The sequence below is a fragment of the Homarus americanus genome, unplaced genomic scaffold (genome assembly GCF_018991925.1).
Source record: "Homarus americanus isolate GMGI-L3 unplaced genomic scaffold, GMGI_Hamer_2.0 scaffold2539, whole genome shotgun sequence".
Classification (NCBI taxonomy): domain Eukaryota; kingdom Metazoa; phylum Arthropoda; class Malacostraca; order Decapoda; family Nephropidae; genus Homarus; species Homarus americanus.
In genome coordinates this window covers 2858302-2873628 of record NW_024725489.1, presented here as the reverse complement: position 1 = coordinate 2873628, position 15327 = coordinate 2858302, and positions in this window count along the sequence as shown.

Below are 15327 nucleotides of genomic sequence, written 5' to 3'. Positions count from 1 at the left end.
TCATGGTTGTTGTTGTTGTGGGGGGGGTGTAGACTGTGTATAGATCTACACCTATTTCAAAGAAAATAAAGAGAGAAAAAAGTACTTAGCTACTCTCTGTTGCCTATGGAGTTGTCGTCTGCGACTGCGTACACTGTATCTCCCTGTGAATGGTGTATTGTAGGCACAGTTTCAGTCCTTGAGCAAGCACACAATCAACATAAAATAAAATTTAAAGTCTCTGTGGCACCTATGACACGACTTGGTTTCAGCTGGCACGGTGCCTTTCCAGCTTGCTTGCTAGTGAGCGCTCACTTTAAGTTATTTACAACTTCAGCGGTCACTGATGACACTATGAACTATCACTGTGTACACTGTATCTCCCTGTGAGTGGTGTATTATAAACACAGATTCAGTCCTTGAGCAAGCACACAAACAAAATAAAATTTAAAGTCTCTGTGGCACCTATGACACGAATAGGCTGGCAGTTGTCCTTACCAGCTCGATTGCCAATATGTATTCACTTTAAGTTATTATAGTCTCTTCTGCATTCACTGATGACAACTATGAACTGATTTAACTGAAGGCACAGTACTACACTCCCTGGTTGGCCTTTATCACAGCCGTGACCACAACACCCTAAAAAATAAAATAAAATAAAAGCTTTGTCATGTGGCAGTGATTGTGTGGTTATAGGCCTGTGACCCTGGCTGTACCTCCAACTCGGTGGAAATTGAGTTTTCAAAAATACAATCGTGTCTAGCATGAAAAGTCCGACATCGATTTACACTTTCACCTCACTAAGACGATCTTGACGAACTTATGTAATCACTGTCCAATTTCTGCCGCTCTACATCGAAGGCCCGGATGCCGAACACGCTTTGTTACAGAGACGCAACACGACCCGCCCGCCCTAAACTGAACTGAGGTAATAGTGTACTGTGCAGTATACAGTACTACTGTTAACTAAGTTAAATATTTTGTTAAATTGTCAGGCAAAGATGAAACATGTACAGTACAGTAAAGATGAAACATGTACAGTACAGTAAAGATGAAACATGTACAGTACAGTAAAGATGAAACATGTACAGTACAGTAAAGATGAAACATGTACAGTACAGTAAAGATGAAACATGTACAGTACAGCAAAGATGAAACATGTACAGTACAGTAAAGATGAATGAAACATGTACAGTACAGTAAAGATGAAACATGTACAGTACAGTAAAGTATGAAACATGTACAGTACAGTAAAGATGAAACATGTACAGTACAGTAAAGATGAAACATGTACAGTACAGTAAAGATGAAACATGTACAGTACAGTAAAGATGAAACATGTACAGTACAGTAAAGATGAAACATGTACAGTACAGTAAAGATGAAACATGTACAGTACAGTAAAGATGAAACATGTACAGTACAGTAAAGATGAAACATGTACAGTACAGTAAAGATGAAACATGTACAGTACAGTAAAGATGTACAGTACAGTAAAGATTAAACATGTACAGTACAGTACGTAAACAGATTATCAGCAGATACAGTTGTGGGGTTCAGGATATTTGGTTCACACTCAGGATGGGATGGAGAAAGGAAACTCACAATGTGCTCTCTGTATACATGTTGTATTGGATGTACAATGCAGCTTGGTGCTGGGAAGGCAGCATGGTTACAAGCGTGATGTAGAGAGAGCTGGTTGGTGAGGGTGCTCAGAGGAGGACCAGCTTGTGGGTCGCCATGCTCGCCGGCGGGAGCGAGGACCACCAGGCAGGCGGAGGTGTTGCTGGCTGGTTGGTGTAGGTAGAAAAGAGGCAGGTCAGGTCTTAAATAGCGGGGGGGGGAGGGGGGGGTAGGCGTGGCTTAGTAGTTGACCCCCGCTCCGTGATGTATGGCGGCGCTGGTTGACCTAGACCACGAGACATACACTGGGGAATTGGTGGGGTCGGCTACTCAGCGACAAACAGCGTTTGTAGGGGAGAAATCCACTACACAGTACTAGCTTACTGTAGTTGCCAAACTTTAATCCTTCAGAGGTAATGCGCCCAGTTTTTTAACTGTCTTTGGTTAACAATAAGATTTCCTGTACTAATAGAAAAAAATTACTGAAGTTCACAGCACCATCATAAAAGACTGGATCATTATCAAACACAAGGTTGTGCAAAAATAATTTAATGAAAGGTTAATGCAAGGCAGTAAACATTAACTGCATTAAATAAGTAATGCTAAGAATATTCTTTGCTGAGTAATAAAATATTACTACAGGTAATGGATTTCTCCAAAAGCAAAGTCAAACAATCAGTCAATCAAGATGCTATCCTTAGGTATGAAGGCTGACAATCAAGCCTCTCCTCTCTAAATGACTTTCAGCTGCCTTTACCAATCTTAACACAGTACAGTGTATAGTACTGTACTTACCCACCAGGCACTGCAGACCTATGAAGTCTCTTGGCCACCACAACAATCCTTATCCACACTGTTTGATCTTCTGCCAAATCCTAGAGTTCTGTGATCTATCTCATGACATTCCAAGTCTTCCAAAACCTTATCTTTCTATCTACAGTAGTTTGTGTGAAACCTTAGGGGCCTATGACTTTGTGGAATCCCATATGTATTTCAGTTTGATCATCTGTTGCCCTCATCATATGCCCTACCTGTCTTAGGTGTGCTGCTCTCAACATGTTCATCGTCAAAGCTTACATACAGTAAGTCCTCGCTTAACGTCGAGGTTACGTTCCTAAAAACGTGACGTTATACGAAACAACGTTAAGCGGATAAATTTTCCCCATAATAAATAGATAAAATACGTGAGTTAGATTCCTGAGCCTCCCCTTGTCCCATGAAATACATTGCATATACAGAAAATCATTGCCATTTCCATATAAAATAATGCATTCATATACAACTACTAAGTTTGTATTGGTACTCACCGATGGGCAATGTGGTAGAGCGAGTGTATGATAGGCAGTGAAGCAGAGGAGGCAGATGGAGGGAGGGGATGGAGTATGGCAGGAGCGGAGGAGGAGGGTGGGAGCGAAGGAGGAGGGTGGGAGCGGAGGAGGAGGGTGGGAGCGGAGGAGGGTGGCGAGTCACTGAGACTCTGCGCCGAGCCGAGAGAGTGTAGCGCAGCCAGACGAGAGAGGATGATGCACAGTAAAATGTAGTCTGCGATGGCGCAAAACGTAGTATCGGATCACCGGTACGTTAAACGAATTTTTGGTTTCTTAAAGTTTAGTGATGTAATACCGAAACAAAGTTAAGCGGGACGACGTTAAGCGCGGACTTACTGTAGTTATAAGTCTCACTTTTTTTTACTGTATGTCTGGTTTGCCAGCCAAAATTTTCATAAAAAATTTTCAAATATACTTTTCAGGTTATTCTCACAAAGCTTTCCAATTTTTTCCTTGGTTGGAAAATGCTCCAAATTTTAGGGTCATTACAGGCATATTTTTACTACCTGTATCATAAATGTGTAACTTTGCCCAAACTGTTCATCTGTGCCTTTATCACTGACCCAAAATAGAAAAGAAAATGAAAAAACTGAGCAGATTTACCACAGTATCTGTAGGTCAATAAAATAATATTCCAATGTTGTTAGTTAAATTATATTTACAAGAATTTCAACTTTTTGACTGTAGAATCTGTATCAACACAATCAGAGAAATGTATTAGAGACATTTTGAGCAAAAATTCAGAGGTTGCATCCCTCAGCCCCTACCAGTGACTAGGACTCAAAAACTGAACACATTTGATAACCAGACCAACCCTCACCTTCACACTTCATTGAGAAAATCCTACCTTTTTCAGTATTATGTACAGGCCTGTTACCCGGTGAAAAAAATTACAGTCAGCCCTCCTTTGTTCAGTCTAAAACCAGGCATTCTGACCCAACAGACTCAATACCTGTACATGACTGGTTAACAAAAATACTACCGTGTCCCAAAGAAAATGCTGACTTACCTACATTGACAGTCTGGAAACTACCCTAGGTTATGAGTGTAGAGTAATGTACAGTGCCACAAATACTCTATTGGTTTGGGCCTATTCCAATATAAATAATAAATTTCAGTTTATTTCTCAGCACGTGTACAATATTGTTTTCTGTCTGTGGAGTGTAATGTACAACAAGATTACTCACTGGGATTACAGAATATTGGTGCCTTACTAAGTGTCAGACTGATCTATCTAAGTACAGTATATAGATGTCTTTAGTCTGCATTGTTAAGTGCTCATATTTGTAATTACTTTGGATCTTTCCCTCTTAAGCAGTACTAAACCTTCAAAGGAATTTAAGTGAAATATAGTTCTTGTTATTTTTGTAATTTTATTAATAAAATATAACATACAATTATTTTTTTTTCAATGTTTGGAAAAAACATTGCACATATAGAGTAAATTATTTACATTTCAATATCAAATTGTACATACAAAAAATCACTTACCAGTATTTTTGGTAGATTTCAAACTACTAAAAGCACCTCTCATATGCATATACTGTACTGTACTATGTAGAATCCTGAATATGAAGGACACATAAATTACTGTACACCATTAGTTAATCTAAATCTTTAAAGCTTAGTAACAACACAACAATACAGCCACTCAATTGCACATTTATGATCATGAAATAGCCAAAATCATAACAGGAGAGCTATCTAGATTCAACTCCATAATTTTTCTTCAAGAAAATTTATAAAACCAGTGAATGTATATAAAACCCAATACAACAAGTCCTTAACACTCCATGGAGGCAAGTATACTCTGTAATGTGTATTTGCTCGTAACAAGGCTCACAAAGTACTTGGGTTCATACAAAGGAGTGTTAGTTACATGACTAGCAAGGTTATCCTAAAACTATATCTTGCACTTGTGAGACCTCACTTGGATTACGAGGTTCAGTTCTGGTCACCGTACTATAGAATGGATATAGAATCTCTAGAAAGAATTCATAGGAGAATGACAAGACTAATCCTGGGCATTAAGAACCTTGAGTACAGAGACAGGTTAAAGCATCTTAATTTGCACTCCCACGAGAGACGTAGAGTGAGGGGCGATATGATCGAGGTGTATAAATGGAAGTCAGGGTTAAGCAAAGGTGATATAACAAAGGTATTCAAACTATCCACCCAGGAGTGAACTCGTAGCAATGGTTTTAAATTAAGATGAATTTAGATTTAGGAGTGAGATAGGTAAACATTGGTTTGGAAATAGAGTAGTGGATGAGTGGAACAAAAAAAACAAAACAAACATCATTACAGTATTAACTCGAATACACTGGATAGCTTCAAACATAGGTTGGATGGATATATGGGCGACAGGGGTTGGGTGTAAATGGGACTGCTCAGTATGGGCCAATAGGCACGCTGCAGTTTCCTTCATTCTTATGTTCTTATGTACTGTAACTCTGTACAGTTTAAGAAAAGGAAAAAAAATTCCTGATTCCAATTTTATGATCAGCCTGGACTAAGTGTACTGTACAAGTATTATGCTAACTAAGTCTGCATTGACGGGGACTAATTCATAAACTGGTTAAGCCTTTCCCTTTATAAACAACATTTCAACATTTACCATTCAAGGTTGGGGCAGGGAATCATGATGTCACATGCACCAATGTACACCTCCTTCAGCCTTCATAGGTTAAGGACATGTGCAGTTGGCGCTGACCGCTAACACGGCCGTGGTATCTTGACCATGGAGACAGCTGCCAGCCTGGTCTGTCGGGCCCTCCCCTTCCCCATCTCCTCCTTCCAATCTGGATTTATCAACATCTTCCCACGAACAGTACAGTGCAAAGATTGAGTGATATACAAAAGAGACAATTTCCACTTGAAAGAAAGAAACAAATGTTAGTGACAATTGTGCTTAGCGGTCAGTGTTGACCTGACCCTTGACGTGACACACCCAGCCCGCGGTACACTCGCCACCACCAACACTAGATGAGAACCCAAGAAACACTCCAAACTACACCAGGAGAGAAGTGAGGACTCCCTACTCCACCCAGGACCTACCCGGACCACGTGGTGCATCTGCAGCTGTAGTGAGGCAGCGGATTGACACCCAGATATGACGCAACGGCCATCCAGACAGTGGGCGCCAGCATCATCACAAGAATGTTTACAAGTCCAGCTCAAACAGTACCAGATCTACAGTTAATCTATATGTTGACTCTTTGTTTATTATATTTTCGTTTTGAAAGCTTTTGTCAATCAAGTGACCCACTCCCCTATTTCAACATTTGTAACTTATCATCTCTGTTCATTGTATATTTTCAGCCTTCGGGCTGCCATGTTATCTTAATAAACCGTTTATTATTATAATTATTATTTATTATTACTATGTCTGTTACTTGATTCAACCATAACCTGTTATTTCAGGCTTCAAACTTCAGGTCAAGCCAAATAGCATCACTACCCATTGGGAGGAAAGAGGGCAGCCTAATTGCTTAGCCCAGAATGAGTAATAAGATGGCAGTTAAGAATCAATCCTCCATTCATAACCTGATGCCTGGCTTAATTATTAAAGGGGTGGTGGCATGCCATACAGTATGCTCTTACTGCTAATCAGACACACCCTATGAAAGGATTTACCCTAACTTTAGCAGAAGGATCCATGGAAACTCACCTTACAAACTACTCAGTGCCTGGTAGGCCATCTGCATTACTTTCTTATCCAAGTAGAAGCTAATAAATGCTTTAATCACTAATCAGGTACCTCTTTGTAAGGTTAAATGTATGGTTATCCCTCTCATACACGCCACTGACAAAGTGATGCCCCCGAGGTCATGTGCCCTGGCAGTGCAACCCAGATGTGTCGATGATTGATAATTAAAGTTTCTTGATTGAAGTGTGTCTCAATCTTCAAATACAAACTCCCTGCCTTCACTGAGCAGACAGAATAATGCGAACTAACTCCATTTTCCCATACTGGGAGAGAATTACTTTTAAGTTTAAAGTTATGAGTGTCAGTCTTTGATAAGAACATGAAACTCAGCTCTGTGTTTGTCTGATTGAAAGAAGAACCAGTAAGAAACAAAGCCAGAGCTTCTTCTAAGGTCCTCCTTCCTGAGAGCAAAAATGAAAATGATATTCCAATAAAGTCTAGAAAGCTTAAGAAGTGGTTCCAGGGACCAATTAACATGCAGTCATCACGGAGGTTGCTGTAATAAGACTGATCAAGTTCAGTTTATAAATTCCAGAAATGAGAGGTCAGTGGCCAAAGCCTCTTTCAGTTGTTTACCCAAAGCTAACATATGAACAGACAGCATATTTTCCTGAGAATCCCAAATAAAAAAAATTTTCCTTAAAAAAAGCTTCCAAGAAGATTCATACTGTCTATCTGTCATAATTTCCTAAGAGATCCTAGTTTGGGGTATTACACTAATCCTATACATTAATATCATCATCATCATTTAACGACAATTTTTCCCACTTGCATGAGTGAGCTGCAATTACCTGATAGCAGCTCTCTATGCTGTGTAGTCTCTTGCAACCTCTCCCCATGTCATCCTTGACATACCCTTAGCTCCCCTCCCCTCCACATTCAGATTCATTTATCTCTTGATGAATATGGTCTCCATTCTATCAACATACCTCAAGCATCTCATCTTAACTCTACACAACTTCACAAATACTGTACTTTTCAAACCCAGCCACCCTTTTAGCTCTGAATGGAGTTTCCTATCTTTCAGTGACACATTACACATCAACCTCACCATTTTCATTCCAGCTCACTAAAGCCTATGTATGTCATCCTCTTTAACCATCCATGTTTCATTAGATACATCTTTCCTTTCACATGAAGAGAAGGTCCCCTTGCTGTCAATTAAGATACCAGTTCCCTAAACTTCCTCCATTGAAAGTTGTAAAACTGAGCAAACAGACTTGAACCTCAAAATGAGTCGGCATGACTTACTAGAATCAAGAAGGGGAGCAAGCTAAAACAGGTCTACACACAGCAGACTATCCATATTTTTAAGTACTACTGGAATTCTACTGGGCTCAGGAAGCCTGGTCGCATTCAATGTTTAGAGTTAACCGACTCACTTCTTCTAGTCCACTGGGGCTCCAGCCACTTCTTATAAGCAGTGAAGCAAGATTGGCTTTAGCTGGAGCTTGAAGCAGACACATTTTATTGTCTAAATGTCATACTAGATGCCCCAAACCAGACAGGAAACATCATTCTGAATTATAAATATCAACTCCCAAATGATAGTAAAGGTTCTCAAGAGCAATTTTCATACTATAATGAAGTACAGTATAGGACCCAGAATTGTTAATAATTGTTACCTAGACTGAAAATTACAAGTGCAGGCAGTCCCTGAGTTACAAACGGGTTACGTTCCTGGACCCATACATAACAAATACAGCTCCTCCCCGACTTACGACCTACTCGACTTACGACCACCCGGACATACGACCGCCTCAGTCGTACCAAAATTTTGTCAAATTACTTATATTCGAGTCCCAACGTCAGTGATTGCGCTGCATACTGACAAAATTTTCGTTTGTAATTCACTTTAAAATGGCTGGCAAGCTTAAAAGTGAGAGTTTTGTGGTGCTGAGAAGAAAAAGAGACACCCATTTTAGATTTTCTATGTATTATTTAAGCATTTTCGTCTTACGACCATTTCGACTTACGACCTGGATTTGGGTCCCTAACCCCGTCGCAAGTCGGGGAGCAGCTGTACTGTAATGTGGATACTTGTAAATACATACTGTAAATAAAATGGTTAAACAATACAGTCATGCTAAAAAAAATCTATTAATTACAGACTTTTGTGATAAATATATTGGGATCCCATTCGTAAGTAGGGTGTTCGTAAGGGAGGTCCCTGACTTATGAATGCCCGCTGATACGAACAAGGTTCAACTTGAAATTTAAAGTATTTTATTTACCTGGACTTATTTTTTACATTCATTTACTGTATTTTGTCATTCTATTTCTTCTTTTCTCATATATTAAGTGATTTATTGATGTCTATAAGGACTTAGGCTATGATACGGTGGGATTTTAAACATTGTTTTGTAAGTACGGTATACAATCCAACTTATGAACGTCCTCAGGAATACAACCCGTACATAACCTGGGGACTCCTGTACTGTACTACCAGTACTACAAACACCACCACTCTAGCACTACAAGGCATAACCATCCACTTCAAGAATTATCCCCAACCACTAATGCTTGAGGGATTCCTGGGTGTTTAAACTCATTGACTAATTGGGCATAAAATACATGGGTCACCTAAACCAGGCATATGGTATTACATTACAATACCAACATTTTGCATACAAAATAAAGTGTCTACCAGAATGATAAAATACAGCTTCATTTTCATACAATCTTCCTTTACAAAGGTAAAACTGGTTATCTATTAACTGCTGCATGAATAATAATTGAGGAGCAAGTAGCTATCAGACACAATAGTCACCTGACTTACTCATATCCTTTGTACACTGATCTTATTCATATTACATTCACACAGGAGCCCCACAGTATCATGTAGCATACTGTACAGTAATGTCAAGCCCTGCATGATGATACAGTATATGCATAATATCAATTATCCGTAAATCCTCTCCTTCTGCCCTTTTTTGTGGTTCCTCCCCTGAATACCTGTTCAAGAACTCTCATGTGAGGTGGTATTGTTGTATTTTATGAGTTAATGATAGGTCATGGAAGATATATGACAGCATGCTGTGAAGGTCATTGCTAACATTTTAAAATGTTGAAGAGGACGCATCATGATGTAACTCTCACCTTGGTATCAAAGGATGTTAGCACAGGTCAAGCGCTGTAGTATTAGTACATATGAAGTGTTGAGGATGTAGGGCATGACCTCATTTTGAGGAGTAGTGCACATTACCCCATAATTGGGATCTTGGTACTAAAAAAAACATCATCTCAGTTCATGTAATATTTGAGAAACTGTTACAGAAAAGTTCTTTCTAATTCCCGTTATTGCAAATTAAAAGATGCGATTTTCTCGAAAATGATTTAAAAGAATGATCAAGACACTCTTGTTCATTTAAAACTCATTTTCACCACTTAGCCACATTTCAAAATTGAATGACCTGTGCTTTGATATCACAAAGTAGAAAATTGACAATACGTACTGAATTAAGAAAATGCACCTGTGTGAAGGAGTAACTCCCGTTTTACAGCTGGGCACTGAATAATCCTTATGATGTACAGTAATTGGTTGAGACATATTATATAGGCTGGGATTTGGCAGACCAGCCACAAGCTTATCAAGAAAAAATATATCAAAAGTTAATGTGGACTTTGCTCAAGTGGAAGTACTGAAGTGCGCTTGTATTTCATGGCAGTTAATGATGACTGAGGTTGTCCAACACTAAGTTGTGGAGCAATTGAAATGCTGAAGAAAGAAGGATGGACTTGTTCCAGTACAATACTGCACTGTCATGAAAAAATTCTAAATATTCTTTCTCTTTTTGCTGATTAAAGTTTCTTGTAGCCAAAAACAAACTCTGAAGTCTTTGGATGACTTTTTTTTACTAGTTCATGAATCAATTATTGTGAATATTGGTTTGCCTAGTGTAATAAACAACAGGCATAGTTTTTTCTCCTGTTACTCACCAATAGCGACTTATCAGCTAAATTTCATATTTCGAGTGCATAGAAACAGTGCCCATACATTCACTAATGGCTTATTTAAGAATTAAATCTAACTTTCTTTAATTCAGATATTTTTTACAATCATTACATCACTTCACTCAATATACTACATAAGGTGTTCATTATCTTCATCTATATCTGGTATTCAAACTATACTGTACAGTACTTCTACCTTTTGCAACTCACTAACATTTCCTTTCACAATATTTTACACTTTCCTCTCTTATTTCACCCTCATTCCTCTCTCCAGGACAGCAGTGTAATCATTGTTATGCTCCACATCTGTCTGCCTCATCCACCCCAATAACATACAGTATTCCCCGAAAAGGTTTTTTTTTTTTTTTTGATTCCTGACAACAGAATACCCACACTTTTGTGAAGGAGGGGTTGAAACCTAATTTTGACTACAAGGGTGAACATATACAGTATACTGCAGTAGATTCAGTCACTCAAAACGTTGTCTGTACAAAATTGTATTGAAAAAATATGACAACAGACGAAGGATTTTGACAACCCTACCAAGACAACAGGAGTCAGTGTTCATTCTGAAATTCATTGACCCCCAAGTACAGATAGTTTTTGAAGTGACTGTTCTTTACACCAAAAGACATCATCCCAGGATAAGCATTGTGGTGGATATTTATGAGGTCCTGCAAAACTAAGGATGCTCTGACCTCATTTAAGGGTGGAGTTGGAAATCAAACCAGTTATACTGTACAAATATATACTATGGAGGAAAGAGAGAAGAGGAAAGAATTAAGTCTCCTTCTCAAGGATAGTGGCTTAATATTCAATGCTTTGCTCTACATGAATACTAAATATACTCATACTTAAGTCCTCAAAAAACTTTATGGGTCCATCACATATTTCATGCTCACATGGACACAACTGCAGTACAAAAATATTTCTTGGTACAGGACAAAGCCCTCTTGTAAAATCTATTCAATTAATGTTTTAATTCAACAAAACTTGGCAGTGTTACCCTCAAGATAAATTTTTCATATATTAAATGCAGTTGTAAGTAGAATCCACACAATGTGAAAAAATATCAAAAGGAAAGTAATTAAGACAACAAAGTCAAATATATAATAAACACACCAACAGACAATATTTACTGGTAAGTGTAATATGCTCTTTATTTGGTGGGGCATAACCTTATACAGGACCACATTTTATACCAATACATTGGTATAAAAATAAAATACAGTACAGTACTGTATCCTTAATTTTAACAAACTTTATGAAATTACAAAATGTACTGTAGTACAGTACAGTATGCGGAGTTCCTGGACATCTACATATCCAGATCATTGTAAGACCAGTATGAGGATTCTTTGGTACAGTATTTATATTCTGATAAAATTAACACCATATTGAATTACTGTAAGCTCAGTGGTGAGGCCGTTTCCTCAGCAAGGACAAATTGCAGCTTGGTGCTTTGTGATTTGTAGATGTTCAGTTTAGTTCTGTAATCTACTGAGCAAAATCATCTTATAGAGGTCATGCGTAGTACTGAATATTGCTTAAAAACTAAATATAGAACATTGCTACAATAATGTGGAAAGTGTAACATAAGAAAATAAAGTGAAAATAGACAAGTCTATCTCTTTTTCTTTTGACTATGTTCACCCTGTTTTCCTCCCATTACAGTAGTTCCTGCAGTGTTTTGGCATATGCACTGATGAATGAGAATTTATAGGTAAACTCTGCTGAACAGTTGTGCACTATTAAACTAATTACAGTATTTTCTTGATTTAACAATCTAATTCGAGCCACCCCTTTCTGTTAAATCGAAATTTCCGTTATTTTTGTTCCATTTAGCGAACTAGTTCATTAAATCAACCATGATTCCATTAAATTTCAAGCCAAATGCGCCACTTGGCACGTGGGGTTCATTTAAACCCACTCAGTCTGTCTCCTGCCGCCACCTCTCGATCAACTAACTACTGTGCTCAGACATCATGCCGAAAGTCTCTCAGAAGTCTCAGAAAGAAAATGGTGTGAGGGTGAAAGTCAAAAGAGAGCAACTATCAATTGGATAAAGTTTTGAAATAATAGAAAAAATTTGAAAACAAACACCGAACCCCCTAGTTTAAGGTAAGCCATGAATAATGTTTCTAATGGTTCTATGTACATATCATGTGTCTGAGGCATCTCCGTAGGTGTGAGCGTATTAACAGAATTAATCTCGATTTAGCAAACTAGTTCACAAAATCGAGCGAAAAATAACGGAAAAAATTCCTTCCACTAAATCGTGAGTTTGTTATATCGGATTCCGTTAAATCAAGAGTATAGTGCATCTATAAACCTTCAAACACTGTAACAATATCTGACTACAGCACTGACCTCATCAAGGGGACTCAGGTGCACAAGTTGCCAGTTTGGTGAGATGATGGTCAACTGTGTACCAACAACAGTCATTTTTCTTTTAATTTACCTGGTACTGTTATCATTTACCGGTATTTCATTGCAAAATAAAAAGAACGTTTACCTCTTCTTTTTATTTGATTTAAAGTAAATGATGGCCTGGTCTCTACTACTGTAATGTAAGACAAACATACCATACCTTTGAAACTTTAATCATGCAAATTTGATGAGAAATGATCAGTAAAGATAAGTTAAATTTTAAATACGAAATTTATAGAAATATATGAGAACTCCTGTATACCAGTAATGCATGTGTCTCTCACTACTGTGTCATGGGTTCAATCCCTAGCCCGGAACACAATAAAAAAAGAGTGCTGCAGTGTGACCCTACCAAATATCACAGGTTTTCTCCGGGTACTCCAGTTTCCTCCTGTACTAACACTGGCCAATGAAGATCATAACAATGTCACATAACAATGCCTAGTAAACTGATAAGTGGTAATATGGTAAATAAATAAAAAGCTGGTTATATCCCCATATGTACCAAGACAACTAAACAAACACTTGGCAGAGTAAAACTGTAAAATTAGAAAGCCCTGTGCAGTAGTAGAACAGTAGTGCTACTTGTCCACCCAATTATGAGAGATAAATTTCCAGGAAGTGATGAAGCTCTGGATATACTGGTCTGATACTTTCAATAAAAATTCATAAAAAAATATATAACAAACAGTTATGACTTTCAGTGGTAGGGGTTGCCTCACACATACACACACACACACTGCTATAGTGTATAACATACACCTTTGAGAGTATCTTAATATGTAAAAAGTCAATGATTATGTTCGGTAGTTTAAAAATACCTTGAGTCAAGTGGCAGTTATTTATAAAAATAAGTGACAATTGTCATCATATTTGAACATAGATGATTTTTAATACACAAATGATCAGCGGGGGACTAAAATATGCTTCTTTTGTTTCACAATTCTTCTTTTCTTTATAGAGCAGATTGTTGAACACCTGACAGAGAAGGAACTCTATGAAAAGTTGATTTTATATAAAAGGTGGAAGACTTCACTTTCAGGAGTAAGATACAGTCCTGTAAACATACTGTATACAGGTATTCCCATATTTATTATGGGGTTACATTCTTGAAAAATCCATTGCAGGTCGAAATATTGTAAATCAGGATCAGTATAACATGGGGTTCAATAGCATACATTCTAGCACCCACATGTATCACTAAAAACAAAGTTCCTACACAATTAAACAACACTCATGACATCATTAAGAACAAGACTGGTCGTCATCACAAGTCCACTTCGAGGCTGAGGGGACTCTGAAGGAGTTTTGACATCACTCTTGACTCCCACACAGCCACTGGGGAGTCAGGAAAGGTTTCACATGTCAAGCTTCACCTCCAAAGACACCGTTTTCCTGGGTGCCTTGGCCTTCTCAGACATTTTCAATGTTACACTGCTCATTTCAGTCAAAAAAACAGTAAAAGCTCTTGTTACAAAAACAAAATGAACAATGATAACATAAAAACAAAGATAGCAGCTGACACTGCTCACATCATGTTCACAACAACAGAGGCAAAACACTTTATAGACATAAAAAACAGCAAAAATCACTTCACAGTCACCAAAACAAAGTACAATGTGAACAGTAATGATGTCTTCTCACTGTGAGGGGAAAAAAAAAAAAAAAAAAAAAAAAGACACCGATGATAAGTAACAACACTGATACTGACTGAATCGTTTAGCTATGCGATCACAGGCATGTGCAATCACCATGGAACAAGGTTTGGGACTGTAGTGCAGTGGGTGGCTGCATGGTGGCATGCGGGTAGACTGCAGCTAACAAGTGCAGTGAGAGATGCGCTCCATATTCCATGCGTCATCAATTTGGGCCGGGTAATGCATTATTTTTTTCATAAATAGGGGAGTGGTCTTAGTACATTACCATCATTCAAGCAAAATATCATAGATAGGGAGATCATAAATTTGGGGATGCCTGTAAAATGTCCTGTTCAATTTGTCATCCACCAGATTCCCTGTATGGTACGTACATTTGTGTACAGTCCACATATTAACCTTGAATATTATGAACAAGATGAGACCACTGCAATACTACCTTAGTGGTTATTCCTAAGCACATAAATTTGCTGTTTTCCAAGCACACTTATTCCATTCAAAGATGTTAAAAGTTACCCAAATTTCACTCATTCTGTTGTTTATATGGCTTAACTATATTGCACGTGCACGCACGAGCGCACACACACACACACACACACACACAGTGGAGTGTGTTCAGTGGAGTTCTTATGTGTCATACTCATTAGGC